At 58.6% G+C, this 16,611-nt stretch overlaps 1 protein-coding gene across 2 annotated transcripts in view; it reads right to left on the reverse strand.

Moving 5' to 3' along the window:
* The window catches only part of FBXO42 (F-box protein 42), a 48,791-nt gene extending 36,900 nt beyond the window's left edge, over window positions 1-11,891 (reverse strand). The window contains exon 1 of one of the 2 annotated variants that reach the window (XM_032201495.1): window positions 11,839-11,891. The gene's annotated coding sequence lies outside the window, so the exon portion shown is untranslated. Of the gene's footprint in view, window positions 1-3,921; window positions 3,954-11,838 lie in introns of those variants that run through there. The other variant, XM_032201494.1, reaches the window with a different exon arrangement.
* Between the last annotated feature and the right edge of the window lie 4,720 nt (window positions 11,892-16,611).

Here is a 16,611-nt window from a genome sequence, read left to right on the forward strand (position 1 = left end):
TGCGGACAGCACCGGGGAGAGCAAAAAGGAAGAAAGAAAACCCACCGCAGGAATGAGAGCCTGCGACAGTCCCGCTCCCCACGGCCTCCCCCTGCCACCACCGTGCTGCAGGCCCCGGCAGGACGCAGTGGTGGCAGTGTCCCCGCAGCTGCCCGTGGTTTGGCAGCGCCGAGCTGTGGGGTGAGGAGGTGCCAGGCCCTGGCACGGGGCTGGGGGCAGGACCGGGATCCCCAGGGAGCCAGGCGGGACAGGAGGGACAGCTCGCAGCCACTCCTCCCCTGAGGAACCAGTTTGGGCAGCGAGTCTGCTCCGTGTGGTGCTGGGGCTCCCAGGGAGCACACGCTGCTGCGGGAAGAGGGGGAACGGCCCCATCCCGCTCTCATTTAGTGTCCCTCATTTGCTTCTTTGTTTTATGGGACTTACAAGTGGCTGCTAGGGGTAGGTGAGGAAAAAACAACACAGGATTTACTGCCAACGACAGGCTGGGATATCATTGCCTCGCGTGCTCTGGATGACTGGAGCATTCGGCACCGATGACAGAAATCCATCCCGAAGTAAATCCACCTTAACGAGCAGCCACGTGCAGCCTGGCTACGGGCATGGCTCACGGGCTGTCAGCAAACCCATGGCGGCCGCTGCAAAGCAGAGCCCAGCCCCTGTCTGCCAGCAGCCAGCGCCAGCACCCACCAGTGCAGGACCAAAAGGCCCCAAATCCCCGTCCCATTGCAGCCCGTGGCCCCCAGGCTACGGGACACATTCTACCTACAGCGAACCCAGAGAGCAGACCTGCTCCTCACAAGGGGAAATGAGGCAAAATTGCCCAAATTCAGCTCAGACAACGTGCAGAAGGCTGGCTGTGAGCTGTGCCACCTCGCCTTTACCCAGCTCTTAGTGCCACGGCAGGTACAGACAGGAGGAGGTTGAGTTACCTGGCTGCCTCCTGACACCTCAGCTGCTGTAGAGGACTTCCAGTGATGCAAACTGTCCCCCCTCCAACCTGTCCCCTCCCCAGCCTGCCCCTTCCCCAGGTAAACCCAGGCCACAGCTCCGGCAGCAGAGCCGTGTGGCAGCAGCCCGGAGGCGCCGAGCACAGAGCTGGCCGTGACAACCGATTCTCAGGCAGAGAAATCCCGCGAGGCAGCGTCACCGCCGCTCCTGTCAGCTTCCCTGATGAAACAGCTTCAGAAAATCCTGGGGGCTGTCAATCTTCAGCAGAAACCAAGTCAAAATTAAACTTCCAGTTATCACGCTACCAGATGCTCTGCAAATTCTCCAGTGTCAGAAATCCTTCCTGGAGTCAATGTTATGACAAAGAAAGCCTGAAACCAAAACGCGCTGACATAAGTGCTGCTGCGTCAGCAGGCTGCGTTACACAGCAGATAATGCACAAACTCCCAAAGATTAAGAAATTGAAAACTAAAAAAAAAAAAAAAAAAAAAGAATCACACTAAAAAAAATAATTAAAAAGCAGCGGGTTGGGTCTTTTCCAAGCAAAAACATCTCCAGTCAGGAAGCATATGTGCCTCCTTCCACCTCGGGCAGTGCTGCAGGAAGCCGGAGGCTCCCCAGCCCGCAGCCCCGGCCGCTCGGGTCGTGCCCAAGCCGGGGAGCTCGGGGGAAACAGGGTCAGCACCGGCCTCACAGCTTGGGGGAACGGAGCAGCACATCGGGAGAGGCGGCACGGAGGTGTTTCACACCCCAGAAGCGTGCGGCGTGCTAGGAAAGCCGAGTGAAGCGCACCCGGGGCCGGTGCAACGAGACACCTGGAGGTGACAGTGCTGAGCATAAGCCTCGGCTCGACAGGTTGGCACAAACCTGCTGTTACGGCTGGGAAGCAAAGGTCACGTCTGTGTGCTTCCCAACAGCTTTTATTTACCACTCACGTAACGTCCAGAACCTGCTGGAGGACGACAGCTGAGCAGCGCAAGAACGAACACCCTCCTAACGAGGACTTTTCCCAGCTATGAAGAGCACAATTATTACATCCCAATTTCGATCCTCGGGAGCAGGCTCAGGAGCTACAGCACACCGGTTAATCACAGCGCACGGACCCATCTACGTGACCTGGGAGAAGACACAAGCTAAGGGTGCCATCACGTGCAAGGAGCTGGTGCAGGACAGCACCTCCGAGGCCACTTTTGGAAAGGTAGGGGCAGCAGGAACAGCTCCTGGGGCTCTCTCGGGTCCTGCAGGCGCTCATGTGCAGCTCTGGGGCTGGAGAAGTCGCGCTGAGCTCTGCCTGGTCCTCTGCCCTCAGGGAGGACAAGGTCTAACGGTGGTGCCTGGCTGTGGAAGGCTTCCTTAAGGGAGAAAGTAAGGAAACAGACCTGGATCGAAACCCTCTTCCAGAAGCCTCCTGCAGAGATGGCTTTTATCCCTCCCGGGATAACAAACGTGCATCGATGCCAATGGTCGTATGGGGCTGAGCCAACTGAAAGCAGCACCTCGCTCCCGCAGGCAGGGTGCATGATACCGCACAGATTAAAATCAGTCCCTAAGTTTGCTTCCCAAGACAGCTTCCTGCTGTGCACATCTCTCCCAGACATCTTACTTGTAACGCTCATTAAACACACACATGCAGTCCTGAAGCTCTCGCTGGAAAATCGCAGGAAGCGGGCTGAATAGGGAGCTGGCAGGGCAGCTGTATGGCAGCCTGTGCTCAGGAGAGCGAGGAAATTCCTCTGCGTTCCCCCAAAAGAAATAAAAATGACCACAGACCATCCAGGACTTAATTACAGCTTGCTCTACCAGACCACTTTATAGTATTATGAATACACAAACGCATCTGCTCTGCTAGATCCTCATTCTTCAAGTGCCTGCACAACACACAACTGCCCTCCAAGCTTTCACACCCACACCGTGTTATTTTTCTCATGGAAAAGATCATCAATAAGCTCAGCTCCCAAAAGGCAGCTGGCTCCAAAACCCTTCAAGCATGATGTGCCACGGCCGTGGGTCTTGCTCATGTGGCAGGGGACCAGGGGGCTGGGAATAACGACCCCCGGAGGGCGAGGTCTGCTTTGCACACCGAGGGCAGAAGCCCTGTGCTCCAGCCCTGCCCAACATCCCAAACAAAAAGGGTTGTAACACCCCAGGCAGGCAGGAGCCAGCTCCTACAGCCATCAGTCAGCAGGAGGAAATCCCAGGGCAGCGTTTCTAGCAGCTAGCTGAAGAGCAGCGTGGAGCTCTCCGTGCTCCCCTCGCGGCTCGCATCCCGTCCTGCACTTGGTGTTCGGACCGAGCGCGATGTTTGCGCTGAGCTGCAGCTGGTATCCAGCTACAATTCCTATCCGAGCAACACCAGCACTTGGAGAGCTGCAGGGAAGGGATTTACACAGCTGGGGCTCATCACAAAGCGTGTGCAATGTGATCGACTTGCCAGGACAGATCCTGCAGCCCCGTCCTGCTCGGACCAATCACTGCGAGGGCTAACACGAGCGCCCCAAAAGCATCATCTGTTTCGTACCTCACAGCCCCCAGGCCAGGGGAACAGCCTCTAGATCCCAGCAGCAGCAATGTTTTAGTGTTTGACAGTTAGCCTAAAGCCTCACCAACGGAGAATCGCGACAGCCTAAAATACCACCTACAGGAACACTGAAGGACAATGGGAACAGAGCTCTGCCAGCGCCGATCGCGTCTGCCTGGCTGATCCTAAAAGCTGCTGCTCTGCCAGTTGGCAAAACATTTTATAACTCTTTTCCTCCTCTCTGAGCCCTTCAATATTCCTTCCCTCCCCTCCTGAATATATTTAAGAACCTGCTATTCATTCTGCTGAAGTAATTAGCCACTGCAGAGGAACAAACAGATGAGGAGCATTAAATGCAGACCAAAAACCTGCCAGGCTCAAGCACCTCTCGGAGGCTGGTCGTGGCGTGAGGACCCTGCTCGCGCAAACCCCTCGGCACAGGAAGGTTTCCCTACCTGCAGGCACCTTTCCGGGTCCCAAGGACCCCAGCTCACAGGCGTGGGTGGCATCGGTGGTTCCCATCCCGAGCTACCTCCTCTTCCCTGCAGAACTGGCTCAGCTGTCGAAGAAGCGCCCGAACCCGCAGAGTTTTTGACTTTCTTTTTTTTTTTTTTCTGTCTTATGAAGTCAACAGATTTTAGGAAAGAAACCCTCTAAGGGAAAGTTCTTGAATGAAAACAAGCAGCCGTGCAATAGTACTGAGTCACAGCGCATTACTCATACGGGAATGCTCATTTTCACATGCCACAAAAAGCTCGCTGTCCAAACAGAACCGTGGAAGCTGTGCTCTCACCTGGGAAAAAAATGAAGGTGTGTTAAAGGACCCAGCCCTGCTGGTGGCTGCTCCGGCTGGAAGGAGAAGGGGACTGCGGAACGTTTAATTGCTCTTGGCAATCCGCAGTTACAGAGTTAATTTAGGGGTGGGAGACAGCAACTGCCTCCAACCTGCTCCAGACTCTTCCTCATACTTTGCAACTGCTTCTCCTGCCTGGCAGCAGCCCCGCGGCACGGCAGGGCAGCAAAACCACCTGGGCTTCTTCGCCTACCCAGGTCAAAAAAGGCTCCGAGGGTTCTGGAGCAGCCGTGGCAGCTTCCCCACCAGCTTGCCTTTTGCTGCCCTTGGTCACCAGCCCCAAGGCAGTCAGACCGAGCACACGGCACTCCCAGGGCAGCAGCACAGGGAGCGAAGCAAAGGGTGTGCACGCAAGCAAGGAAGACTAAGAAGGAGTGGAAACTTTTCCAGCACTGCTTCAGCTGATAAACGGTATCAGCACAGTTACTTGCTTGTGATTTGGGGCAGGGATACGGTGAGCAGAAGCACGTTTCCTGGGAAACCCAGCTAAACACACCTTAATAGCGCGGCGCTTCAGGCCCTCGGACACTCGCAGCAGTCAGAGCCAGCTCACTTGAAAAGCATTTGCCAGACACGTTCAGCAAGGGAAAAAAATAAACAAAAACCAAACAAATTTTAGTCAAAAAAAAAGCCTCAGGGAAACAAAACGATGAGCAATATCCTGCCTGTGCTGCTGTGTGGGCACCGGCCCTGAAATGGCTGCAGTGGAAGGATGAAGGAGCGAGGCCGCGGGGACACCTGCACCCAGCCTTCCTGCCACCCCCCAGAGCAGGCACTTACAGGTTCTTTGAAGCACAGCCTTTCCCCCGAGCTGCTTTTCAACAGGAAATTGTCTTTTCCTCCATATGGGACTTAGCTCCAACCCTGAAGATAAAGGGTTCCTAAATCCCACCCGCAGGTTTCCAACCTCCTGCTGCACGGCTCGCCCGCGAGGCCAGGTTTTCCTACAGAATTGAAGCACTGGCAATGACAGAGAGATGGGGTTTGCTCTGGGTTTTAGCCCGGGCAGCCCGCGTGTCGCACGCTTCTCACTTAGCCCACGGCTCCCGAGAACAAAAGGAAGCTGCAGGGTTTGACAGCACCGCCCTGCGAGGGTATGTAGGAAAATGGTCCTTGGGATTTGCTGAAGGAACAAACAGGAGGAAGCCAGAAGCATCAGAACTGGCCTAAGAGCTTCATAAAATATTAACAAACCACGAACCAGACCGGGCAGTGCGAGCACCGAGACCAGCTGCCACTGCAGAAAGCCGCTAAGTAAGTGATGTTGGGAACCGCGTCCTAAAAACCAGGCGCATCCACGACAAAGGGGATCTGACGGCTTTCTCCTGGGGGTGTGAGTGCCCTGGAAACAGCTCCGGGTGTGCAAAACCCGCTGAGACCTCCATGAGGGCACAGAGCTGGCGTGAGAAGCACCGAGAGCACAGCAGCTGTCATGTACCTGCCAGGTACTGCTCGAGCTCACCCGCGGGCTGCCAGCCGACAGCCCCCAAACCCAACCACGTCCACCCGGAGGTGACAGAGGTGACCCAGCCACCTACAGACGTGGTTTCCATCCGCTCCCCCACATCCAACGCCACCCCAGCCAGATGGCTGCAGGCCTGGGCGCCAGCAGGGGCTCTGCACACAGACGGGACCGCCCCAGGAAGCTGACCCCAGAGCTGGCCGGTTTGGGAAGCTGCTGCAGCCATCAGGCGGGCGGGCTGCGTCTGCTCCTGCACCCATGCACCCGCCCCACACCACCCCACATGCCGGGGGCTCGGGAAGCGGCGGCGTTTTGTGCCCACGCACTCCCTCTGCTGGATCCCTGCGAGCCCTTCGTTAAATTTATCCTCACCTGAAATTTTTCTAGCACGAAAAACAAACACACAACGAAATTCGAAATGAAGGTAAATCCGGACGCAAGCCAGAAAAGAAAAACGATCTCAAAGTGAGCAAATAAAAGGCTCTGAGACTTGACAACCCAGCAGATTTTAGAGGGAGGCGTGCTGGAGCACACGCTGCCCGAGGGCAAAACCACGGCTGCCCCGATCAATGCCCCCAGCCCGGACACGACTTTCAGCACCGACCCAAAGCTGCTCGCAGGGATCCATCAGCGAAGCCGCCCGCTCGATGACACCGACCAGCAGCTACTGGGAACGGCCACCTCCTCCTGCCATAAGACAGTTTACTAGTGCTGCCTGCGAGCTTCTGCCCTGTCCTTAAATTAATCATTTGGGGGACAGCCCGTACAAATGACACAGCACTCCTTCCCTTCCACTGGCATCTCGCAGCCCTACCAAGGCCACGGGGATCAGACTGAGCCTGTACAGATTTCAGGCAAATTGACAGCCATCAGGAAAAGGCACCTAAAAAACAGTCAGGCTTTGAAAGTATGAGAAGTCAGCCTGAAAACACAACCTGGGAGCACTGCTTCTGGATTTACACTCCCAGACACCCCAAAGCCTGCTTGTGTCCAAGAAATCCTGCTCAGGTAACACCATGCCACGTACAAAGCACCTGGGAGAAGGGACTGCTCACACAGCTACGAGCTGAGCGCAGCCACCCAACGGTGCCGGGTGACTCCGTTCCCGATCTCCTGACAGCCTCCATCAGCTGCTTGCTCCCCGCGGTCAGGATTTTGTTCTTTTTCTAAAATAAAACCACACCTGGCTGAGAAACGAAGTTATGAGCAGCCCTGACATGGCTCGTCCAAGCCAGGGACGAGCTTGGAGGTACTGCCTCTCAGGCCAAAAAAAGGATGTGCTGGAAAAAGCCATGTGCTAGTGTAGGCTCAGCAGCCAAGGTCTGATTTCCATCGATGCCCACAGCTCTCAGACACGCTGCTGGCCACACGGGAGCTCGCTGATGCCGTGGTTTTGTCAGCACACAGGGTACCGGGCACAGATGCCTTCAGGAGATGCTCCCGTGGTGCCTGCCTGCTGAACCTCAGCATGTTCCTTCACCCGCTGCAAACAATCTCATTCGGTTCCTCACACAAAGCCCGTGGTGAAAGCTGCCGACCACCGAGTCAGGCACCCAGCGAGCTCTCTGCTCCATCCTTCCCCAGCCCTGGCTGTGCGCTGCCTGTGAAACAGTGACCACGACACCACAGGGAGCACCTGGTTCCTCTCAGAGCTGGAGAAAAGGACTTGACACAGAGACGAGACCCAAAACCTGCTGGGGTTGCCGGCCCTGACCCGTGCTGAAGGAGCCATGCTGTGGGCACCAAGAGCTGCTCGTTTGTGACAGCCAGCTGGGACACAAAGGTGCGCTGATCGAAGGGGGTGATGGGAACAGCGAGATGTTAGAGAAGCCAGCACACAGCTCAAGGGCTTGTCTTGAGGCTTGTAAGAAGGGCTCTTGTGCACAAACCCAGAACGTGGCTGCGTTCATCACCGCTGGGTTAGGATGCTAACCAGGAGGGCAGCCAGCACGCCGCGCTCTGCCAACACCAAACTCCGAGCCCCCATTGCAGCATCGCGGGCGGAGAAAGGCCCGGTGCTGACGGGGCCCTGAGCACGAGGTGCTGGTGCCAGAGAAGGGCACAGCCAGCACCCTGCCGAGAGGTGACGGCAGAAGGGGACTGAAGGCAGGGCAGCTCCAGGGCCCGTGGAACCGTCCTGAGCCTGCAAGCTGGCACCGGGCAGCGCCTCCGTCGCTCACCGTCACCAAAATCCGTCTGCGGATGAGCCTCCCCCATAAAACCACCTCTTGTAGGGAGCAGGCGGGCTCACAGCACACAGCAGAGGTGTTTAAAGCCAGAAGGATCCTTCATGTGCTGTGGGAGGAGAAGCCAATGGTGAGGGAAGGACAAACGCAAGCACGGGGAGCAGACAGCAGGGTGGCAACTGCGGCCCCATCAGCCCAGGCTGCCATGGGGCAGGAGGGTGTGCCCCACATCCCCTCACCACTGCAGCTTCCAGCAGGGCCATAAAGCACCAAGAGCTGGGGGCAGGGCCCTGGGGCACATCCGAGCCCAGCTCAGGGCAGCGAGCAGCCCAGCAGCAATGCTGAATGCACGTGGCGAGCAACCGAGCCACCTGCAGGAAGGCGCAGCCCTGCGACGCTGGCAGCAGGCTCCCCGAGGGCCGGTTTCCCCACAGACCTCCAGAAGACCCAGCCAGCAAGGTCAGGGAGCATTTGCTGCTGTTTCCACGCTTCTTTGAGAACCCACTGCCCTTTCTGGTAGGAATTTATTTTGAGAAACCAAACGGGCAGCGCACCACGAAGCGAAGCCGCTGCCAGGTAGAGCTGCAGCACCCAGCAGGGGTTACCTGTCCGTCCCGTGAGACAAACCTCTTGGCAAACGCTTGCTGAGGGGATTAAACACTACGAAAAATGAGGAAAGAAAGAAATCTAACCCACGTCACGGCAGCAGTGACCCTGGATTTGGGGATGTTGCACCAAGCCTGCAGCACACCCGGCGGGCAGAGGGGTGAGGGCTGCTCCCAGCAGCTGCGGCGGGGAACAAACAGGCAGCCCGAACACAAACGCAGGAAGGGAGCGCATTGAGCGGGACAGATTAAAGGTGGCTGCCCGACGGACACACGAGGAACGGAACGAAATAATTTTAGCTCCTTCTGCTCGGCCACAGAATGGCCGTGACAACAATGGCACAGACGGAGCCACCGCAGCTCGGCTCTGCCCTTTGGGGGGGCTCAGCGGGCACCGCCGTGTGCCGGCGCAGGGATTTGGTGCCCCGCGGTCTGCAGGCATCAAAGACCCACGGTGATGCCACAGAACCACTGGGACGAGACCGGTACAACAGCAGGGCAAGGAGGACACAGCTTCTCTGCAGGCGTTTTGCAGAGTTGTTCCTTCCACATGGGTCCAGAGCCCAGCCCCGGAGCTCGCTGTGAGCGACCGCACGTTGGGAGCCCTCGCACGCTCCTCGCAGCCCTGAGCTGGGGTGAGGTCGGGGTGGAGGGAGAGCAGCCTCGGTACCAAAGCAACAAGCCCCAAACAAATCCAGCAGCTCAAACAACCTACCTCAAACCCTCGACATCCCAAACTATCGTGAACCTGGCCCAGACCTAAATAAGACAGGCACTTCGAACTGGGTCTGAAACACACAAAGAGACTGGGCTCGTCAGAGGCACAAATCACCGTCGCACGGACTGCATTAAGTAGGGGCAAGATGAACGTTTTCACTGTCATTCACAGATGTTTTGTAGGTGTTTAGCAAGCAGAGAAATATTTTAAAAACCGCCACAGAAATGGGAAGTGAACGCAGTTCGGTGTGAACTAACCCAGGCTCCCGGAGCACATGTGCAGCTCCCAAAATAGCAAGCTCCCGGAGGCAAGAGCCGCCTTTTCTGCATCTTGCACAATACCAAAGTTTCCAGCCGCAGTTTTCGACACAGATGTGTCACCCCGCTCTTCTTTAAGCTACGACATAAGCAGGTTCAAAAGGGATTGTGATTTGGATTCCTGCTCTACCTCGGGAAGCTGCTAACAGCAGCGCAGCCCGGCCGAGCTGCAGGTACCTCGGTGGATCTCGCAGGGATGCCACCAGCCGTGCAGGGCACCCACGTGTCCGAAACCACCCTGACACGGACTCTTCTCTGGAGCAACACCCGCTTATCAGCCCATCATCAGAGCCACCAGAGGCCTCCTCCCAAAGCCTTTCCTTGGGATTTGGACCAAGGCGCAGTGCCCAGCGCTGGCTCCTGGCCCCAACACCCCCTGCGTGCCCCCACGGCTTTCCCCACGCTGAGGGCTTTCAGCTCACCCACGCTCAGTCTTAAAAATCGGTGAGGGCAAAGCCTGGAGCAGTGCTGTACAATAAACCATGCCATGGCTAAATGCACAGGGAAAATAACTTCCCTCAGCCGCGCAGCTCTGTTTACACAGAAAGTGGGAGCCCTGTTCGAGCCGCGCTCAGTCACATCCTGTGGAAATGGCTTCAGTTGGCAGGAGCAGAGCAGGCTGCGCTACAGCCCGCGGCTCTCCGAAGCCCCGAGAACATACATTTAAAAATCAATCGCCTTCTGGGAAGGTCTGGGTACAGAGCATCCCCATCTCTGCCCAAAGCATGCCCTCCTGCTCCAGGAGCAGCCTCCGTGCCGCTCCTGGCACTGAGCATGGCGGTGACACTGGCTGCGTTTTCTGGGACCATGGAAACGGTCAAGCACATCCCCACTGCTCCTTAAAGTCCCAGGGTAAAAGACAACCCACCTTCAGCACCAGCAGCTAACCACAGGCATGCAGGTGAGGCTCATCTTTGGGCCTCCCCAACAGCCAGAGAGAAAGCTCCATCCTGCGGGCTGGACACACTCCGTTTACAAGCGACTCGTGCAGCCACTACGAGCCGGGGAGAATAAACCAGCACAGCTCTGCAAAGCAGCACAAGCACCGAGCTGCTGCGCTGTGCCTTTCGCACCCGAGGGCTTTGCAGACAATTGCACCTGCCACCATGGAAAAAATGCTGCTTGGGTGGAGCCGGGCGGCAAACCACCAGGTAGCACCGGAAGGAAAACAGGCGCAGACACCTTCGCCGGGTGAAGCCACCAGCAGCTGTGATTCTGCTCCTGCTAGAAGTGTGCACGCAGACACCAAAGCGGTGATAAAGGCACGGCACCGACCCCACAGCAGCACCTGCAGCTCCTCCTGCACCACCGCCCAGCCTCGGCAGACCTCGGTGCCCATCCTGCCCGTGCCCAGGTCTCGCTCTCAGCCCTGTGCCAGGACAAGGAGAGCGTGGCCAGGTGGGGACCTGCCCTGTTAGACTCTGACCAAGAAGAGCTTCAATAATTAACGCGGTTTCCATCCCCACACTTGATGGACGCCTTTATGAAGTCTCAAAAGCTCAGGGATGGCCGGCCCTGCCCGGCTCCTTTTCTTTGTGGCAGCAAGGGCCCCCCAGCTGTATTCCGACTGCCCAGTGGCACCCAGCTGTGTGCTCAGGCCACCAGCAGCAGCCCTGCTGCAAGGAGGTCTTTACGAGGCACAAAAACATCAAGCAGATGGGGAAGAGGGAAAAAACCAACAGCAGCCTCCTTGCTGTGACTGCGGGCAAGGTCTAAGCACCGGCTCTGCAGGAGGGCAGGTGCCGCTCCTTCCTCTTCCATCCCCAGCTCGCTGGGCGTGCTTCGCGAGCACAACTGCCCCAGATTCCCCCTGCGAGGTGTCACCACCACAGCCACAGCGGGGCGGGCTCCCTCTGATGCCATTTATTCGGGCAGGGAGAAAGGAGCTGCAGCAGGGCAGCCTGACAGGGATCCCCCAGGGGCACGGCCTGAGGGGCAGCACCGCTGCAGGGCCCCGGGCGTGAGGAAAAGGAAGGCGGGATGGTGGCTGAGGGCACGGGGAACACCCCCAGCCCCTCACCGCCCTTCAGCCGAGCTCCAACCCGGGGCGGTGCCGTGACACCGGGGGGGGGGGGGGGGGGGGGGGCAGCGCCTCAGGCCTGAGGGGTTTGGGGACGCCCCCAGCACCGGGCAGGCCCCGCGCTGCCCCCCCACAACCTCCCCGCTCCCCTCCGTCCCTCCCGGCCCCGCTCCGCTCCCTGTGGCCCCGGGACGCCGGGGCCGGGCCTCACCTGCGGCCTCAGGGCAGCCGGGGCCGTGCCGGCCGCGTCGCCCCGGTGACGGCTCCCGCCGCCGCCGCCGCCATTTTCCCTCCCCGCCGCGGCCGCCGCCGCCGCCGCCGCCGCCGCCGCCGCTCCGGCCGCGGCCGAGCGCGCACTGCGCGTGCGCCGCCCCCCAGCACCGCGTCATGTGATTGGGGAGGGGAAAAGGGGCGGGAGGGTGACGTAGGGAGCGCCATGATGGGGAGGTCGCCGCGCCGCTGTAGTTGTAGGCGCGCAGGGCTCGGCGTGGCGCGGGGGCGCCGCCATGTTGGGGAGGTCGCGGTGTGGGGCGGCTCCCTGACCGCCCTCCTTTACCCCGCAGGGAGCCGCGGCCCGGCCGCCGCCCGCCGCACCGGCACGGGGCTGTGCGGTGCCCGGAGCGTGTGTCTGCCGTGAGGGGCTGCAGAGGGCTGCAGGCATCGGGGGGACACGGCTCCATGGCACCACAGTCCCACAGCATCATGGCACCACAGCCCTATAGTACCACAGTCCCACAACACTGCAACTCCACAGCCCTACAGCCCCACAGTCCCGCAGCTCCACAGCCCTACAGCACCAAAGCCCTATAGCACCACAGTCCCACAGCTCTACAACTCCACAGCCCCACAACCTTACAGCCCCATGGCCCCACAGCTCCACCACACTACAACTCCACAGCCCTACAGCTCCACAGTTCCACAGTCCCATGGCCCCACAACACCACAGCCCCACAGCCTTACAGCCCCACAGTTCCACAGCGCCACAGCCCTACAGCACCACAGTCCCACAGCCCTACAGCTCTACAGCCCCACAGCACCGCAGCCCTATAGCACCACAGTCCCACAGCTCTACAACTCTACAGCTCCACAACCCCACAGCCTTACAGCCCCATGGCCCCACAGCTCCACAACACTGCAACTCCACAGCCCCACAGCCTTACAGAGCTCTACAACTCTACAGCCCTACAGCCCCACAGCCTCACAGCCCTACAGCTCCACAGTCCCACGGCCCCACAGTTCTATGGCCCCACAACACCACAGCCCTACAGCACCACAATCCCACAGCTTTACAACTCTACAGCCCCACAGTCCCATGGCCCCACAGCCCTACAGCCCCACAGCTCTACAACTCTACAGCTCCACAGCCCCACAGCCCTACAGCACCACGGCCCCACAGCTCCACAACACTGCAACTCCACAGCCCCAGAGCCTTACAGAGCTCTACAGCTCCACAGCCCTACAGCACCGCAGCCTCACAGCCCTACAGCTCCACAGTTCCACAGTCCCATGGCCCCACAGCTCTACAGCCCCACGGCCCCACAACACTACAGCCCCACAGTCTTATAGCCCCACAGTTCCACAGCACCACAGCCCTACAGCACCACAGTCCCACAGCTCTACAGCTCTACAGCCCCACAGACCCACGGCCCCACAGCTTTACAGCCCCACAGAACCACAGCTCCACAGCCCTACAGCACCACTGTCCTACAGCTCCACAGCCCTACAGCACCACTGTCCTACAGCTCCACAGCCCTACAGCCCCACAGTCCCACAGCTCTACAACTCCACAGCCCCACAGCCCCATGGCCCCACAGCTTTACAGCCCCACAGCACCACAGCCCCACAGCACCACAGGGTGGCGGAGGCTGGAGGGGCACCCCTGAAGATGGCCCAGCCCAGCCCCCTGCCGAGCAGGATACGTGTAGGCACAGACAAGAAACCCAGGCAGCACGGGTGTGGGATGACATTGCCAAAAGTCCCTTAGTGCCTGCGCGAGGCCTTGGTTCAGGGCTGCTCTCGGTTCCCATGGGGGTGGCTCAAGGATGGCTGCTCTGTGGCCTCAGTGCTCCCACACAGCCCAGGTTTTGTGAGGCTGAGCCCAGGCAGGGCTCGAGAGCAGCTCTGCAAACCCTTTGGCTGCTCGAGCCGAACGTGGCAAGTGGCAAAGTGCTGCAATCCTCGCTTGGGGTTGAAGTGCTGCATGATGTTTTTAAGAGAAAATGAGCTCAGGCTTTTAACCGAGAGGCAGCAGTGCCTGAAGTGCCTCAATCGCTCTTGGAAATGGTACTTCAGTTGTTTAGGATAGTGCTGCTCGTCACTGGGTCGGGGATAATGAGCACTTTGGGGGCTGCAAACAGGCAGGGGGCTGAAGAGGTGGGATTTCTTACCATGAGGGCAAAGCCAGCAGGACGGGGGCATGTTCGAGAGCAACGCTGCTGGAGCTGCGAACGTGCTGCCTGCAAGCCAGCGCTGAGCCAACAATGCTGGGCACCGGCTGCTCGAGAGCACAGTTCCTGTTTCCTTCTGGAAAAAGCCAGAGGATGGGTAGGAACAGCCCGAGGTTGCACCCTTTCCTCCCGTCCTCACACAGCCTCCTTGTCGCCTGCGTGGACCCTGGGCCTGTCCCCATCCTGTCCCCACCCAGCGACGAGCGCTGCTGCGGCGCCGAACACCCCACAAACCCCACCATAGCTGTGTGTGGGTGCACAGCATCCCATGCCCCAAAACACCGCCCGGAGGATGCCCTTGCTGCCTCTTGGGCTAAACCAGGGCAGTGGAAGGCTGGCGAGGGGCTCGCAGGACTGCTGGCAGGAGGCAGGGCTCACCGCAAGGGTTGTGTGAGTATTTTTCTGCTTTTAGCTGGAGTTTTTTAAGAAGCCGCTCGCCATCTGCTGGCAAAATGCAGCTTGAGAAAGGGGTGTCCTTCTGCCTGGAGTTCAGGGGAAGAGTTCCAGATTTGGGGTAGAAAGGAAAGTTTCCATAACTCCCTGTCTGAACGTTTGTTTTTTAGGGTGCTGGAGGCGGCATTCACCTCTGCAGCAGGTGGATCTGCCCTCAGCAGGCCCGTCCCCAGCCCCCTTTGTGTCATCCCAGGCCCAGAGCAGTACCTCGGTGTGCCGAACAGCCCGGCTACAGGAGCAAGGAGCTCAATCAGCCAGTTCTACTTTTGGGAAACCCCAAAGGGTTTGAGCTGAAGTTACCCCACCTGCCACGTCTAAGAGTAGCAAGCACCCAGGATGTGGATGTAAAGCGATATGAATAAGTACGACTGGAAGATGCCACAGGCCCTCAGGTGCGTTTCTGTCCATGCAGATTAACTCTTAATGATTAAGGCTGCTGCTGGCAGGCTGGCTCCCCCACAGAGCTGCCGGCAGGACTCATGGCCTTGTGGTCCTTTGGGTGTAGGGCGAGTGCTGGGGGATCACCCCATGCTGTGCCTCCCCCAGCCCCCTCCTTCCCTCCTGGCCTTGTGGGACAGATCTGCTAAACACCGGCTTGGTGTTTGATCAGGGGGCGCAGCCGTGGGCTGTGGGGGTGACATATGTGCTGAGTCAGCGACAGCTGTTCAGCGGTGGGTGCCCCCATCCCATCCCATCCCATCCCATCCCATCCCATCCCATCCCATCCCATCCCATCCCATCCCATCCCATCCCATCCCAATCCCAATCCCCAACCCATCCCCATCCCAGTCCCAACACCCAACCCATCCCCATCCCAATCCCCATCCCATCCCAATCCCAATTCTGATCCAAATACCAGTCCCCATCCCAATCCTGATCCCAATACCCAACCCGTCCTCATCCCCACCCCCATCCCAAGACCAAGACAGATCCCCTTCACAATCCCAAAACAGATCCCAATCCCCATCCCCATCCCAACCCCATCCCAATCCCCATCCTAATCCCAGTCCCAATCCCAATCCCGATCCCCATCCCTTCTCCATTTTGATTCCAATCCCAATCCCCAACCCATCCCCATCCCTTCACAATCCCAAACCAGATCCCAATCCCCATTTTGATCCCAATCCCAATTCCCATCCCATCCATCCCAATCCTAATCCCAATCCCCATCCCCCTCCCAACCCCATCCCATCTCCATCCTAATACCCAACCCATCCCCATTCCAAGCCCATTCCTTCACAATCTCAAAACAAATTCCAGTCCCCATCCCATCCCAATCCCGATCCCAGTCCCCATCCCAATACCAATCCCCATTCCCATCCTCATCCCAATCCCATTCCACAGAATCACAGAATATCCCGAGTTGGAAGGGACCCACAAGGATCATCAAGCCCAACTCCTGGCACCACACAGGTCCCAATCCCAATCCCAATCCCGATCCCGATCCCAATACCCAACCCATCCCCATCCCAAGACCATCCCTTCACAATCCCAAAACAGATCCCCATCCCAACCCCACCCCATGCCAATCCCAATCCCAATCCCAATCCCAATCCCCATCCCCATCCCAACCCCACCCCATGTCAATCCCAATCCCAATCCCCATCCTCATCCCAACCCCATCCCAATCCCCTTCCCATCCCATCCCATTCCAATCTTTATCCCCATCACCATCCCAATCCCGATCTAATCCCCATTCCCATCCCCACCCCAGTCCCGATTGCAATCCCCATCCCATCCCCATCCCAATCTGAATCCGGATCCGGATCTGAATCCGGATCCCAATCCCATCCCCATTCCCATCCCAATCCCAATCCCAATCCCAATCCCAATCCCATCCCCACCCCATCCCCACCCCATCCCAATCCCAACCCCAACCCCAATCCCAATCCCAATCCCAATCCCAATCCCAATCCCAATCCCAATCCCAACCCCATCCCCATCCCCATCCTCATCCCATCCCAATCCCAATCCCATCCCAACCCCATCCCCAGCCCCATCCCATCCCCATCCCATCCCCACCCCATCCCCATCCCCACCCCATCCCCATCCCGCTCCTCCCGCCCGCCAGGGGGCGCTCCCTC

Source organism: Aythya fuligula, chromosome 21 (assembly GCF_009819795.1).
Source record: "Aythya fuligula isolate bAytFul2 chromosome 21, bAytFul2.pri, whole genome shotgun sequence".
In the NCBI taxonomy this organism is placed as follows: Eukaryota; Metazoa; Chordata; class Aves; order Anseriformes; family Anatidae; genus Aythya; species Aythya fuligula.